We start from the raw sequence: 16,323 nt of genomic DNA on the forward strand, positions 1-16,323 counted from the left end.
CAATTCCAGGGTCTTTTGTGCAAATTTCTCAATACTATGGCCTGGTTTTTGGGTTCCTCCTGTTTTAAAAACCATGTCTACAAATGGAGGGCCAAGATTGATACTTCTAAACACATGGAATTATCTCATTCATCCTAACTTACTATAAATAGCGATGGGTTTCTCACTTGGTTCTTCACACTTGATCTCAAATCTGCTCTAAGTTGGAGTATTCATACTTCATACCTGAGTAATTTGAATCAAATCTTCATTGCTTAGACCTTTTGTAAGCTTCTTTCATGTTTTTTATGCTTTTCAAGCATAAAAGTCAAACAGTGTTTGACTTTCTGCTTTGACCACGAATTGGTCAACACAAAGTTCGTTTGAACTTTGCAACGTGAGCGTAATCACGATGGTTATAGTCCCTTGTGACTATACCTACTGATTACCACGTTGATTAACGAAGTTGTATGAGTTATTTCAATATATAAATGAGCTATGAATCTGACACTCACACAAAACCTATGTGCTCGCCGGCATTTCTTTGTTGACTTTATTTTTACATATGTTTCAGGTGGTGTCGAATGATGTTGATTGAGACTAGGATGCATGCTCACTTAAGACTGGACGAGGCCATAGTGACTTAATAACGATGATAGACTATGTTTAACATGTTTGTTTTGTTTCAAAGACAATACTAAATGTTTAATATATAAATAAAACAAAACTTTTGAATCCATGGTTGTGAAAGAATAATTCTGTCGCCCCACTCCCCGACATTTTCGCCGCGGTTTCGTTGTTTTACGCGGTCGGGGTGTGACATTTCATTCCATGACTTATCATACTATGAACATGTATTTTCCCCGATAGTTGTAAAGTTGTAAAGCATTTAAAATGAATAGGGGACATGAACTCACAGAATTGCGTCCGTGAATTGTAAGTAACTGTGATATCACGTGCGGTCGTCTTTAATAGTGTCACAACCTACAAACGTCCTAGATTTGTTAGACACTTTGGTTTTGGTAATGACTCATGTACAAGTCTTTTATCTTGAATATGTGTTAAGACTTGTATGTATTTGTTATTTGTTGAACTGTGTCTTAGATGTATTAATTGTTAACTGTTCAATATATATTTCGCCAAATATATATATTCTTGTATCTTGTGAGTTGTATTATCGGATCAAGTCTTCTTGACTTCGGTGTTTTGTATGAATAAATTGTATATGTATACTTCTTCACTTCGTGTCTCGCACGAATAAACTGTATGTGTATGAATGTGTCTCATATGAGTAAACTGTATGTGTATGAATGTGTCTCATACGAGTAAACTGTATGTAACACCTTGCAAAATCATATCCAATATAATATCGACACGTGTCATGAGCTTTAAACGTGTAATGGATTAAATATGAGGGACTAAAGTTGACAAACAAAGAAAGTATGTGTGTAAAAGGATTCAAAGTGTCAACATTGGATAATTATACCTTTCAACAACCCTACACGATGTTCATACCCTTAAACGAATGAATCATGAAGCGTATGAAGCTGTTTGTGGAAGAAAGTGAAAGTTTACAAGACGCGAGGGTTAAATGTGTCAACATGTTTAAGTTATACCTCTGAGTGACTTTTTAGCGAACCCGGAGCCTTGTAACGATTAATTATGTTCACTAGAATAAGTGATAAAAATTTCACAAGGTTTCGATATCGTATAAGAAAGATACGCGAACATTCGTAATTAAGGGGTTAAAAGCGTCAACGAGGCAAAACTTGTGTTTTCGGTTATCGTTTAACGAAACCGGACCTAACGATGTTTGGTTTTCTCTCAAGGATACTAGAAATATAAATTATATCGGTTAAATGTGCTTAAAATGGAAATTATCTCTTTTTAAAAGGTTCAGGGGGTGAAAACAACAAGTTTGAAACTTGAAATGCTGGTAAACAGGCTGCTAGCGTCGCGCCACCACCTTCACCTTCTGCCGTCGCGCGACGCGACGGCCTGACCTGGGTAGAATCTCTGCACACCTGCGAGTACAGCCAGTTCCACCGCCTTAGAAGCCTTGTATTCGAATTCAGGGGCTGCACTAGTGGTTTTTCATGCATAGGGACACTTGTAAATGATCAGGGAACATCTGTAGACTATTGTGGAATGATCTTGTGACTTGTTCTTGCATATATAAAGAACTTAGTTGCAGCCATTTTTATTTGCTCATTTCAAAATCACTTCAAGACTTCTCTAGAGCTTCCTGATCCTCAAGCAAGTTTTCTTAAGTTCCAAAATCATGCTTAGGACCTTTGTAAGTGTCCTTAACCTCTCTAATTCGTATTTTATTAGTTTAATGGCCTAAAGTCAAACCCGTTGTAATTAAGGTTTGACTTAGTGATTAATCACTAATGGTCCAGTCAACTCTCGAATTGACAGTAGTTATCAGTTGGTAATTATGTGGGTAATAAACCCTTAAAAAGGCACCCTCTGATTTCCACTCTAAGTAGGTCAATTATCGGGTCAAACTTGATTATAAAAAGTCAACAGAAAGCAAAATTTCCAATAAACGCATAATTAACAATGTAGAACCCATGAAACCTGTTTTGTCACTTGTATAACTTGGTAATTAATGTAAGAACATGTCTAAGCATGTTCAACCCGACAATTTTCAGTTTAAGCTCGGTTCGGAACCGAAAGTCGCAAAAGTAGACTTTTGCTTTGACTTTCAGTTCTAACCCAATATCGCATATTTTAGAAATGCCTTAGAGCTCTATCAGGAGCAGGTTATAGGTTAGTATAACCCTCTGTGATTATACAACTTGGTTCCTAATTTATCCAATTCATTTGCATGTTTCCGTTATATTCCTAAATGTTGACTATTATGCCCATTTGACCTTAAAACGAGAATTTTGAAAATGTGAGAGGACAATAACCTTTATTACTGAGTTAGAAACTTGTCCTAAAAATTTGACATCAGTTTGAGGTCTAGATTAGGAGTTATGCTCAATATCGTAATTAAGAAGCTTTTTATTAATTAAACGACATAATTAGCATATAGCCTATTTAAACCCAAATTTTGATACCAAACATTTTACCCACTGATGTAAAATAATATTTTGGGATTTTTGAAGATTTTTATTTATTTTTAAGCTGAGCATAACATAGGGTTCTAGCTTTATTTCGGTAATTGTCGGTTATACCATTTTTGCTTATAAAATGAGTTTTACATAACATTTTGATACCAAACCTTTTGCTACTGATTTTATATGATAAATAAAATATTTTAAGCCTTCTGGAATGATAAAAATATCAGTTTTTCTTATAAAACCCAGAAATCGCTTAAAACCACCTTTTTACGCGTTTAAAACACATAGTATGAGTTAAAACCATTTTAAACATATAAGACTTAACACCTACTGATATTTTTAGTAATTTTTTATACTTTAACAGTAAACAAAAGTTTTAAACTCAGATTTCCAGATTTGACCTTTTAAGCTTACGTGAAATTACCAAAATGCCCCTACGGTGCATAGTTTGGTTATAAATGGTAAATTTCACATATATGCAATACCCTACTGATATAACTTATTAAATTAAGTATTTTTACTGATTACATCAGACCTGAATCTTAGATTAATATTTAATCTCTTTTATAAGTTTTAAAATGACCAAAATGCCCCTACGGGGCATAATTCGAGTTTAAATTCGTTTTGGGCATAATGGAAGGTATCCTACTGATATCACAACATATTTAGGGCATATTAACTTAGGAAACCTGTACATGACTCTTTTGGTTACCCGTTATGCATTTTTCGCGTCCGGTTCGGTTTATGTAACTAGTTTGCATAAATTGACCGAAACGGGTCAAACCTTATCATTTTTATCTCAAAATCCAGAATGTGTTTATTTTACCCATAATACAAGTATACAAACTTGTTGGGTCTAAACCACATTCTAATCCGGTCTTCGCTTAATCGTGCGTTTTGAACCGTATATCTTCCTTTAAAACTAACCGGTCTAAGTTTAGGCTTAATTAAGACCCGTTAGGAATCTAATAGGTTATTAAAACCTTTGTTCCAGATTAGGAGCCCAGTAAAAGGTACTTGCACTCGCTGATTGTGATATATACTTGCTCAGGTAAATACTTTTAACTTATTTTCCCTTATACGGGCTTGGGGTACGGTATATAAAATACCGCTTGGTCGGGCATTGAATTGTTAATCATATAAAGGTTAATTCATTGAGATGACCCGTTTAAATTGTTTTGTTTGCTTAAAACCTTTGGGGGGTTAATGAACATGTCCCGGATATCCTTGGCATCATTCATTGAAATGGCCACGACCTAAGTGTGAGGTGTAGGCATACCTGCCAGTGCATATATATATAAAAAGGTATAACCGCCGGTTTGAGAATAACTCGCCGCGGGATTATATCATGTGGTGTGTCTATTAATCTTTAACCCGGTATTCAACCCGGGCTACTGAACGTATAACAAACATGTAATTCTTTTACAAGTTTATATATAAATAATTATCCCAAGTTATAAAAGATATTTTGTGCCTTGTGCATTCAAATCAATTTTCTTAAACTCTTTTCAAAATGAGTCGGTTAATTGTATTTACCAGTGTAAACTGACGTATTTTCCAAAAAGGCTAAGTGCAGGTACTAATCGGAATAGGCTGGCCACTCCTAGCATCAATAAAGAGTCTTGCAAGCTTAGATGTTAAGAATCTGTTGAACAATAATCTTTTTATCTTTTGATCCGCCTGTGGATCTTACACATTCCATTTGTAATACTTTGATATTACTTTCATTCGGTTTGTAATGTATTTATCTTTTGCTTCCGCTGTGTTTTAAACTGTGATAATTTGACTATGATGATATCAACTACGTCACGATACTCCCCACCGGGACCATCGGTAATACATTGAAATATCGGGGTGTGACAGGTTGGTATCAGAGCCAACATTGAGTGAATTAAACACTAGCCTTTTGTGTTTAGTCTCAATGACACAGTTGCACATTCCTCGATTTTCGAGTCTAGAAAAAGAACTTAGGACTAATCCTAATTCATTTTATTTTGCTCTTTATTATTTTCTTTATTGTTCTTTGTTTGTTTTGACAGGATTCAACAAAATGCCACCAAGGTTCAGGAGAGGACGAGGCAAAGCCCCAATTACTGGCCACGACCATGAAGCCGGACCTTCTCACCGGCGAACCCCATCAGTTACCATGAGCACGAGTCCTCAAGAGGATTAGAGGACCTATCTTGAGCCAGCGAGGCGATCTGTCTCGCTAAGTTCTTCACCTTCATACCATCATTCATTCGGGCCCCAATCGGACAACGAGCCCCACAACTCACCTCACTCCTTCATCCCTCTCCAACGCTCAAACTCACACCACTCCTTCAATGACCCAACACCCTATTTCCATAGCCGGTTCAACCCGACAAACCTAATTGAAGAACCAGTGGGTTTTAACCTATTGGGACCAGAGGATCACTTCTCTGGTGACCATGCTATAGACATGGATGAAGATACCGATCCCGCCGAACCTCCAACCGGGACACCTACTCACCCCATCGAGATCTCAGACGGGTCATCTTTTCATGGATCACCTTACCATGGTCCAAACAGCTACCAGGCGAGGTTTGCCCAATATGATTGGGTATTTACCCCCTCCTACCACTCATCGCCTCAGCAGCAGGATCCCTCTAAGGATTCGCGTTTTGTAGCGGTCACTCCACCGCCACTGCCACCAGTTCAGCAGCCGCCTCCGGAGCCACCGAGGCGGAGGAGATCAACCGCATGAAAGTCCGTGCGAGGAGGAGTGCGTATCAGCACCCCTCAACCTTCGAGTGGCAGCCACTACCCGCCACTTTATGAAGACCCGCAGATGGGTGGGCCTTCAAACCCCGTCTCTGAGGTAGACTCCGCGCCAGTCGCACCACCACCAAAGGGTTATGATAACCCGATTCCTACATACGCCGGTGTAGCGGCGTAAAAAGTGGCGGGTTATTGGTGTGACTTCTTAATACCATTGCATACGATCATAACGACACTATATGATAAAACCAATAGATGTACACCCATTAATTTAAGTTTATAAAATAGTACAACATAATTGTTTTGAAACGTCGTTACCAAATTCAAGTTACAAACTATAACAGGTTTTAAGGAGTTCAAAAAAAAAAGACTCAACAAAAAATTCAAAACAAACCCGAGTTTAGGACCACGTATCTCGTCCAGGATTAAGATACGTCTCCTAAGCCCTAATGACTTGGATGACATCTTTATTCACAACGCAGCTTAAAACTCCAACACCCGCCAGATCCATTTACTAATTCCTGAAATACATGTAGTTTGAAATATCAACATAAAGTTAAGCGAGTTCATGTAAAAGTGAGTATGTATAAACCTTTGAAGATGTTGTAAGTATGTATAAAAGTCCCTGGTATGTAGCATTTAAGGAAAAAGAGATCACCATTGGGTTGCAAAGCCAATGATATGTGTGAAGTGATGCAGGAAGACTCAAACCTAGCGGATTTGTGCGTCGGCCACTTAGTCACCGCCTGGTCCACTCAGCGGGCTCAGAAGTGGGGCTCGCTACACCCAAATAGATCTATCACTAATGTCCCTCGGTCCTACGACGAGGATTAATGGCCTCTAGTTTCCGCCTACCCACTCACATGATCTAAGTAGTAACCCTCCTTAAGCTAACCATACCATGTATAAAAGTATCCGTAATCATTGTAACATGTATTTCACCCCCGAAGTATAAAACTGAAAACGGTTAAGAGAAAAGGGGGACATGAACTCACTGTATTGCGTCTTCGTACTTGTAACCTAAATCTCCGCGGCAAACACGACTACCTACAATGGTCTAACGTCTATTAGACGAACGGGTCGTGCCTTGTCTTAGTATGTATGTTTTTGAGTTACGATTCTGGTATTATTCCAAGTTATAATAATTGTATTTAGTTTTGGAATAATTGTTTATACAGTGCTTTTGTATTAATACTTTTCAAGTATTCGTATTTGTATATCTTGGCACGTAATGGCGCTGTATTTCGGTGTATGGTTCTTAAATAAAGATACGTTAATATATTCCCAATATATATATATTTCCAAAACCATATATTTCAAGTCCCACTTAAATATATAAATAAACCTTATTTTGTTTAATCATGTATCGTTCCAGAAAATATATATTTTTCTCAAAAATTATATATCTTCTAGATATACTAGGAAAATATATTTTTATCTCCCATTTGGAAAATATGTTCAACTCATTTGCCCAAAAATAACGTATTTCCAAAATATATGTATTTTTCCCAAAAATAACATATTTTTATTTTTACAGTTTCCAAAATAATATTTTACCAAAATATACGTATACGGTATAATTCCGAAAAATATATTTTTAAGTCTCACTTGAAAAATATATTTTAATCACTAGTCTAAAATATCTTAATCCCAAAATATACATATTTTTCCCAAAAATATTATATTTTACCTCATACAATTTCCAAAATAATACTTATCAAAATATACGTGTGAGAGTAAGTTCCGAAATATACATAAGTTACATTTTAAAGTTCGTGCTGTAATAACAATACCGGTGTAACTTAAATATTTATTCGTGATAGCGTTGGTATTATTTTGGAGTCGTATCTTCTCAGTGTATTCAAGTTATATTATTTTTATCCTAAAAATAATATATCTAGTTCACAAAATAATCACATAATCACACAAGCGTTTTATTATGAAATATATATTCTAAATATATATTTAACAAGTTTTATTTACGAAAATCCACCTCCGACACTTGGTTATTTTATAATAAAAATCATGGCGAAGTTTATTTTGAAAACAAGTTAAAAATATATTTATAAACACTTGTCACCAAATATATTTCTAAGTGTTATATTTCTAGAAAAATTTCGCCAGAGTTTAGAGTTTCCTCTGTAACTGGAGGTGTCCACGCTTACAAGCGTATCATTTTTTTTTAAAAAAAATCCAACCAAGCAATTTACCAATCATCAATCAATAATATTTAAGCATCAAACTTGACAAATCAAGCCTAAATCACAAACTCATGAACTTGAAAGTTGTGTAAAAATATGTAGTAACTTTCTAACATATTTAGTAGATCTTGTCATTTTTAAAAATAACATTAGTTTCTTAAAAACTTAACTTTTAAAGATCTTGAAGTTTAACAACTTCTTGTCATAATTTACCAAAAATGTTTCTTTATGAAATTTCATTTTTACACAAGTGTTTACACACTTGTTTATTCACTAAAATGCTTTTAGTTTATGTAAGATCCGGGTTTTCAACAAGACTTGCATTTTTCACTTGGTTCTTCCGAAAAACCACTTGTAGATCCTTAGATCTACTAGTTTAGAACCTTATTTTACAAGAAAAATTACAATTACACAAGTTCATGTTTCATGAGTGGAAGAGTTCACTCTCTTCTACAACTTTTACACTAACATACTACTAGTTCATGTTCTTGAACATGATCTAGTATGGTTAGATGATGATCCATCCCACTACTAGCAACAAACAACATAAAATAGTCACAACTAACCAAGATTTTCATGATTTACCCCACTAGTTTCTCTTTATCCAACTTATTAATCTCACTTTCAAGACTTTTAGTTATGATCTTGTGTGTTCTTAATTTTTAACCGTGAAATCACTTATTAACCACTTTAAACAAGATCAAGAGGATGTTTAGAGGCACTTACTACTAGCTCGAGGCTAGGGAAGAAACAAGACGTAAACAAGGTGGATAAAAGAAATATAGAGAGGCCCTTGAGCTTCCGAGTGCACCGGGCTTGTTTGTGTGTCACCTTGCACCTTGTATGTATGAAGGAATGATTGTACAAGACTTGGAAGTGGGTGGTTGATGGTGGGAGGGTGGCGGTCGTGAGTGTGGTGTAGAGAAAGAGGGAGTTTTGTGTCACACCCCGACTCGCAGCGGAAGCGCACGCGGGGGGCAACAGACTCATGGAACAGACACATTGTTTACAACGATGTTATATTATACGTTACAACATGTTTCGTTTACATTATTTATCAACACAACGACACATAAGTGACAACTCGGTTTCTCACAAGTAAACTTCTGCTAGTAGTTATGCATCTATTCACGTACTATCCATTCTCATAACTTGGAACTCCTACAAGTCTATTCCTGCTTTGCTTTGCCTGAAAAACATGTTACAATTTGGAAAAAATAAGCTAAACATAGCTTAGTGAGTTTCACTGTTTTAGTTTGTATTAAACAGATGTAATTATAGTTCAAGTTGGCACATCTGATAGTATGTATATATATATATTTTCTGAGCCCACAAGTGAAGCCTTGACTGTCACCTCAACCACCGTGGTCCACCACCACGGCACTGCCCCAATGTAGCTATAGCTAGTACCCCATAGCCTATGCTCAAACATGTACAATTGCGTATGTATCATATGGCGTTCCTGGCCATCGCAATTGGGTTTGTCGGACCAATAGTACTATTTACACATTCACCGGCCTACGGTTAATCACTTGGGTCTGTGGGGACTTTTCATGTACTAGTGTTTACTCAGATAATTCATGTTGTATCATGTATATATGTGCGCGTATAAATGTATGTAACATGCATCTCACCCCATGTAAAACAGGAAAACAGTTTGAAAAGGGGGAAGTAAAACTCACAGTGTATGCAGTAGTTTCACCCAGGATGTAAACAAGCAACTGGGCCAACTTCTGGAAGCATATATGCAAATATGGACTTACGTCAGTATCTAAGTCGGTAACACGTATAACTTGAATTCTGTCAAGAGTTTTCACTCTAGATTGAGCCTATACAATACTGGTATGGTGATGGACGTCAGGGTAGTATTAGTTTTCAGTTTAGCTTCAGGGCACCGGTTCGCGTGCTAGGAACTGTCAGTAGTTTAACATGTTCGGACAATGGTATGGGAATACCAATAATGCCAACAATTGTTATTTAAGAATGATTAATTTTTCATTAAGGGAGTTTGGGTGTTTGGGGAAGTCTAGGTTGCCCAATTTTTAGTTTCCATTTTCGCCGTCGGGGATCCTCCCGAATGGTGGTGGAACACACCCAGAGTGTCCCACTTACCCTGGAACCTCCCAACATACTCCCGGTGTCCCAATTATAGTCAAGATAGGTTTTGGTCCGTTCCCAGTTCCCAGTTTTGGCAGGTTCGTTGTCCTGTAAACTGCCGAATTTAATTAAAAGAAGCGTTTTAAAAGCTGAAAAATCCCATTTAATCTACATGTTTCATAAAATTCTGAGAATTTTTGTAGAGATCAGTAAAAATATATAGATTATGAAAAAATAATTTGGGAATTTATTTCGCCAATTTAACTTCTTAAATAATTCATTTGTAAAACAATATTTAACCAGATAATTCACTTTGCTTATCATCCGATGTCCAAAAATTCCCAAAATATTCCAGGAACTCCTTTACATGTGCAGAAACTCCCTGTAAAAATTTGGAATTTTTCCAATTTCGTTTCAGTGCGTTTCCGGCTACCGAAAACTCGTAAAAACGCGAATTTTTAGTCCGAGTCAAAACTCAACCAATACTCTCCGAAACTTCCCAGAAACTTTCCCATATGTCCCTTGGTGTTCACGTAAATTTTGGTGATTTATTGACTTTGTTGGGTATTTTTTTCTGGATTTGTTTTGATAAAAAAGTAAACAATTCACCAAAAATTGTAGAAAATTCCAAAAACTCTAAAATTTTACGTGGACCTTCCTGTCAATACCTTACATCACCACACCAAGTTTCAGCTCAATCCAATACCCACGGACCAAGTTATGGTCTAGACAATATTCTGCCTATGCTAGTTTCGAGTTTCGAGCGATATACCTAGCGATTTCTTCGAGTCCGAGTGTTTTTCTTGAGTCCAGAAATATGTATGGACTATATTTAGTACCTATACATCGAGTACAATACAAATATGCTAGAACTTAGATCAATCAAGCTTTGATTCATTGTTTCTCGGTTAATAGAATAGTTATGCGATTTTTGTCGAATAAGTGTTGATTAGTGTATCAAAACCCAAAGATTTGTAACCATGGCTGCCATATAACACCAGGGAACTCCCATGGTGTTCTTATTCAGCCCTTAAACTTGTTTAAACCTTCAAAATTCATGGATTAAAAAGGGTTTTCATGGCCTAAACCATGTTTAAATCAAGAAACCAAGCCTAAACTCTTAAAGATTTGAGTTAATACCTTGAATTTGTGGAAGTATAAGGTGAAATCAGCTAAGTGTTCTTGAGAGAATCCAGAAATATGAGAGTATTTTGTGTTAAAATGAAGTAATAAAAGAAAAAAAAATGAATTTTTTTTATTAAAAGATGATGTTTATCCACAAGGGACACCTCATGCTCCGTAAAACGCGTTAAAAGATGATGTTTATCTTCGGTTGATGTTTATCTTCAGTTGAGTGGCTAGGTTTGTTTACGGTTCCCGCGCGCGTTCTCGATTTGCGTAACGGACTCTGTTTCGCGCGTAATTAGTGTCAAAAGACTCGGTTTTAAAAATTATGTATAACCGTCTTGAAATCCGAACCCAGTTACGTTTTAATCATAAAAGATTCGTATTAGAGTGGTTTAGGTGTTTTTAAGCTTGATCGTTCGTTCCTTGCACTTTTGATTGCCTTATGTTATGCCTAAAACGAAGGCGTTTCCCTAACCGGGCAGCTGCTTCGATTTGCGTGCCCGATTTCTGACTGGCCTCAAACCTTATATCACAGTCTATGGCACACAATTAAGATGTTCCTGGAACTCGGAATCTTAAATAATGCTACAGATAACCTAATAATCAACGTCAAAGGTTTAGTGCGCTGTTAAACGGAAAGCTCCGGTTTGACACGTGTCTAAAGTCTAAGGATACCAATTTCACATCATGGGTCCTTATTAGTGTCATGTCATTCCTAACATGTTCTCGGATTTATCATAACCGTAATTTGTATCGTTCCGTAAGTCGTGTAAGTAGTATGTATAATTAGGGTTAAAGCGGAATTAGGGTTTTGGGATTTAATTCATCATAATTACCCAGGCATCACTACAAGCGGTATAATTCCAATCTATCCACTAACGCACTTATGTCATACACTATAGTCCATGTATTAGGCCATTCGTATTCCTAGAGTCATCCATACACGCACAATTGCGTACTATTAAATTTGTAACGCACTACATCAATTTAGGGTTTTCAGTGAACCTTTGTACATAACATAATTACTGTTTTGCATTGTATATTCTATCAAGCATATATTAACACATTTCCAGATTCAATTCCTCAAGAATCTAATTGCATGCACATCGTGTTCTGTCATCAAGAACTAACAACAATTAGGGTATACCGAGATTTCACAGTTATCACAGTCTTCCCCCGTTAAAAGAATTTGGTCCTCGAAATTCATTTTATATACTATTTGTACTTGCATAGAAAGTTCAATACTTAGGTTTGTAGCAGTCATTAGACTGGCTAGTAATTACAGCTTTCTGTTTAGTTTTATCACAATACAGTGATTATATTTCTGATACATAGTAGCTCTTTAAATTGTCCATCCACAATTCCTACAGTACCATCCCCACTGGGCTTCACTCTCGTTCCCTCTAGGTGGTGAGACTTTTATTATACTCGGGATATGGTAAGAGTCGTTTGCGTTGTTTAGCTTGCATCTATTTGTACGCCTCACGTTCGTTATGACTTTACTAGCTCCCAATACCTGGGGAACAATATCCCTAGCACATTTCGTTTGAACAGTTGTCTAATAGACTTAGACCAATACGATATAGGAAGGATATGGGTAACATTCAACAGTTACCCTTTACATATACTAATGGTGCGCACAATGCCTAGTATAACAGAATATAGATAATGAATTTGTTTTTTTTTTAATTTTCAACGATAGTCTCCCCTATTTTCGTTTGTTCAAGTATTCTCCGGTAACAATGACCGAATGTAAGAGTTCTAACGCATAGGGCTGAGAACACAAACGAAAAAGGCATTAAGTCGCCCCAGTTTGTCATAATGGCCATTAGGAACGTATGAGTGATAGTGAATCTTTAACCCCACACGAACCGTGTGAAAGGATTGCATATCCGTCGGGGAATTATATAGCTACAAAACATGTGAATCTATCGTATAGCAACCCGGGTTTGGGTTAAGTTCCTGAAGCTTGGATCAGGACATTATATTTCTAACATGTCTACGTTGATTTCTCTACATCTCCCTACCACCATAGGAAGGTGGTCAAAAAGGGAATTCATAATACGAATTCTTATGTAATTATTTCGAGATTTAGGGATGGCATCAATCCTACAACCCTCAGCAACTAGTAAGAACAAAATGTGTAATCGGTGTGGTTACCAATCGAGTAACATCACGAGTGGAAAGCTACCATGCCGTGTAGCCATACTATAACATGAGGTACTTTCGATTATCGTATCATGAGAATGAGCTCCTTAATTATTGAATCCAAATGAATATAGAAGCGATAACAATTTTGTGAAAAATGACTAGCCACTGATTCATTTAACACCAATTACACCAATCAACTTGTTACAACTCGCTCCATCAGAGGTCTAGAGACTCCTTACCAATGCATCATACATGAAATTTGTTTGGGAAGAGGAATAATTCTTCTTCCGATAGATTCATTATGGACTGACTTATATACAGGCGAAATCTTGTCTGTATTAGTCAAAGGATTGCTTATCGTAAGTATGCTCCCTAATCACATGACTCCCTCCACTAGAGTCTTAATTCTGGCACGATTGGGATAACTTTAGGGTTGTAAAGAAGGGAATAATATGATGATGGTTCTCAATTTTTGTGGTTTCGCCAAGATTGAACTTAAGAACGATTGCATATTGTAGAATTCCAGGGTTGTAACGTACTATAGGTAAGTCTCCAGGTTAGGTATAAAGTCTATTGTTATGCATTGAATTCGATAGAGCACTTAATTTCAAATATTTAGTACTTAGTTAACAAAAGGATTCCCTTTTTGAAATTGACATAGTTCACAAAAGTACGATCGAAAGATTCCTCCAACCCTTCATCGAATGACAGGGGTCACCATTTAGGTTGGTTGTTCAGTTCTCAACTAAAAATAGTCAACGTACTTAGAGGATACTAATTCTAATTTACAACATGATTTTGAGGTTATCAATTTTCGAGGCTTGACTCTAGATTTCGTAAATAGATTTTATATACATACATAATGACATAGTGAATATTTGGATCGGACATTCTTTTCCGTGAGGATGGAACACTCCTAATATTAAATAGCAATGGCAGATAATATTCTCTAATAAAGCACCATATAATACATAGAATCTCATAGGAATTATGATCAGGAGTATATGAATACGCAGATAAAATTGTAGGAACAGAAATCATGGTTTAACAATATTTCCCTGATTCAGAATGACTCAATTTAAATTAATCCTTCAGAAGGCATCGATATAGGGTACCGTATAAATCTTGGCGAACAAAGCCTAGATTACATCACTCAGTACTGAATTATTCGAACAATTGATCGTAAGCATGAATTTCACAACCACCCTCCTATTCCGTTAGAAGGTCCTTGCTAGGACGAGAGATTTGTAAGACTCCATAGTTTACTAGGTAATTTTAGGATAGAAAGAGATTCATTATGTTCTCGGGATCGGAAAAATCGTTAACATATTATTTTGAGTGTGAGAGTAAGACATTCTGTTTTCGTTCCTGAATGGTCAAGCAGGACCAATAGATATTGTGATACAGAAAGCTTTATAGGAAGGCTCGAAGGAACATGTATCATATACGTGACGTCCGACACATTTCTCAGGAACATCTGATCACGTTGAAGATTCAAGACTCATTACATGAGAATTTACTAAGTATAGAAGAACTCGTATCGTGACATAGTCCAAATAGAACTAAGGAGGCGTGAAGCTGTAACAGGAGTCCTGGATACGTAAATGTTCCAGATATCGTCTCATTTCCTTACACAAGAAGTATCGATAACTCATACTATATAGTAAGCTGGCCGGACCGCACAGAGTTGGTCGTGGACTTACAAGTTAAGAAGGAATCGTGGCGAATTAATAACGGCGTCAAATGCCTCTCAACATGAAAGTCATCGTATGGTTCCTATATTCATAACTGAACACAAAATTGTGGTAACAGACCGTTTCTTTGACTAATGAATCACCCCAAAGAGTGAATTGTAACGTACCTTTCCAAATAGAGGTCAAAGGGTTGTTCAAACTTAAACAAAATTTAGTAATTCTTGTGAACAAAATCTGATGGGTATACGTGATAAAAAAAAATTGAATCCGAGAAAGAGGTTCACCTTCCATCATTTTATCTACCGAATACGGATCAAAGAGTACTTCACATGGTAGTACGTTGTATCGTCAACCCATCCACTCTCTCCTATTCACAAAGGATAGAATTTGTGTTGACCGGCCTAAGCCGAACAGGTTCGAGGGTGATTTGAAAGCGACTCTATCTTAATAAACTAACAGAAGTTAATTAGAACCGCACCGTATTGTAATACCACTGACTTAAACAAGGAATTAGAGCATAAGAGAATTTAATTATGTATAGCAAGCACTACGACCTCCAATTGCTTTAGTAGGTCAAGGAAAAGTGAAGTAATGAATCTGACCGAAGCACCGTTGTAGTCCTTTTCTTTTCACAATTGAATCATGTTTCTCACAGTGGTAACTAACCAGGTGTATATTGGAATTGGGTCAGGAATAACCATTTAGAATTTAGAAGTAAGAATACAAAGATATGTGGTATGAAACAGAATGATAAGGGTTTCAGGAGCATTACTAAAATGTATTGCTTCCAAGAGTCACACAGATGGCAATGAATAAGTTAAAAATGTAGGAATAAAATTATAAATAGAATTATTTCGACCGAACGGAATAATAATAGTTACTAGGAATATTGATAGTACGATTTCTCCCTAAAAGTTGCATGGGTCTTCATAGATAAGTTGAGTGATATCAAAACAACACGTCATCGACTCTCAGTCACTCGAACAACAAGCACTAATAGATCGTTACTGCCCTCGTTCATTTAGGTTACCAGCAACAATAACAGTTACACACTCGTGCCACTTATGAGTTATGTTATTTCCAACCAATGGAAATGATTTAGAAACACCTATTCAAACGGATACGTCTAATCAACAACCGGGTGATGAAGATATAAGTTGTTTCCCTTTACGTAGGCATTTCGATACACTAAGGTTAGTCTTAGTGATCCATGTCAGAGGTAGTAATTTTTACAGTACTGTATAATTGACGATTTAGAAGTGT

Source organism: Helianthus annuus, chromosome 8 (assembly GCF_002127325.2).
Source record: "Helianthus annuus cultivar XRQ/B chromosome 8, HanXRQr2.0-SUNRISE, whole genome shotgun sequence".
NCBI lineage: Eukaryota > Viridiplantae > Streptophyta > Magnoliopsida > Asterales > Asteraceae > Helianthus > Helianthus annuus.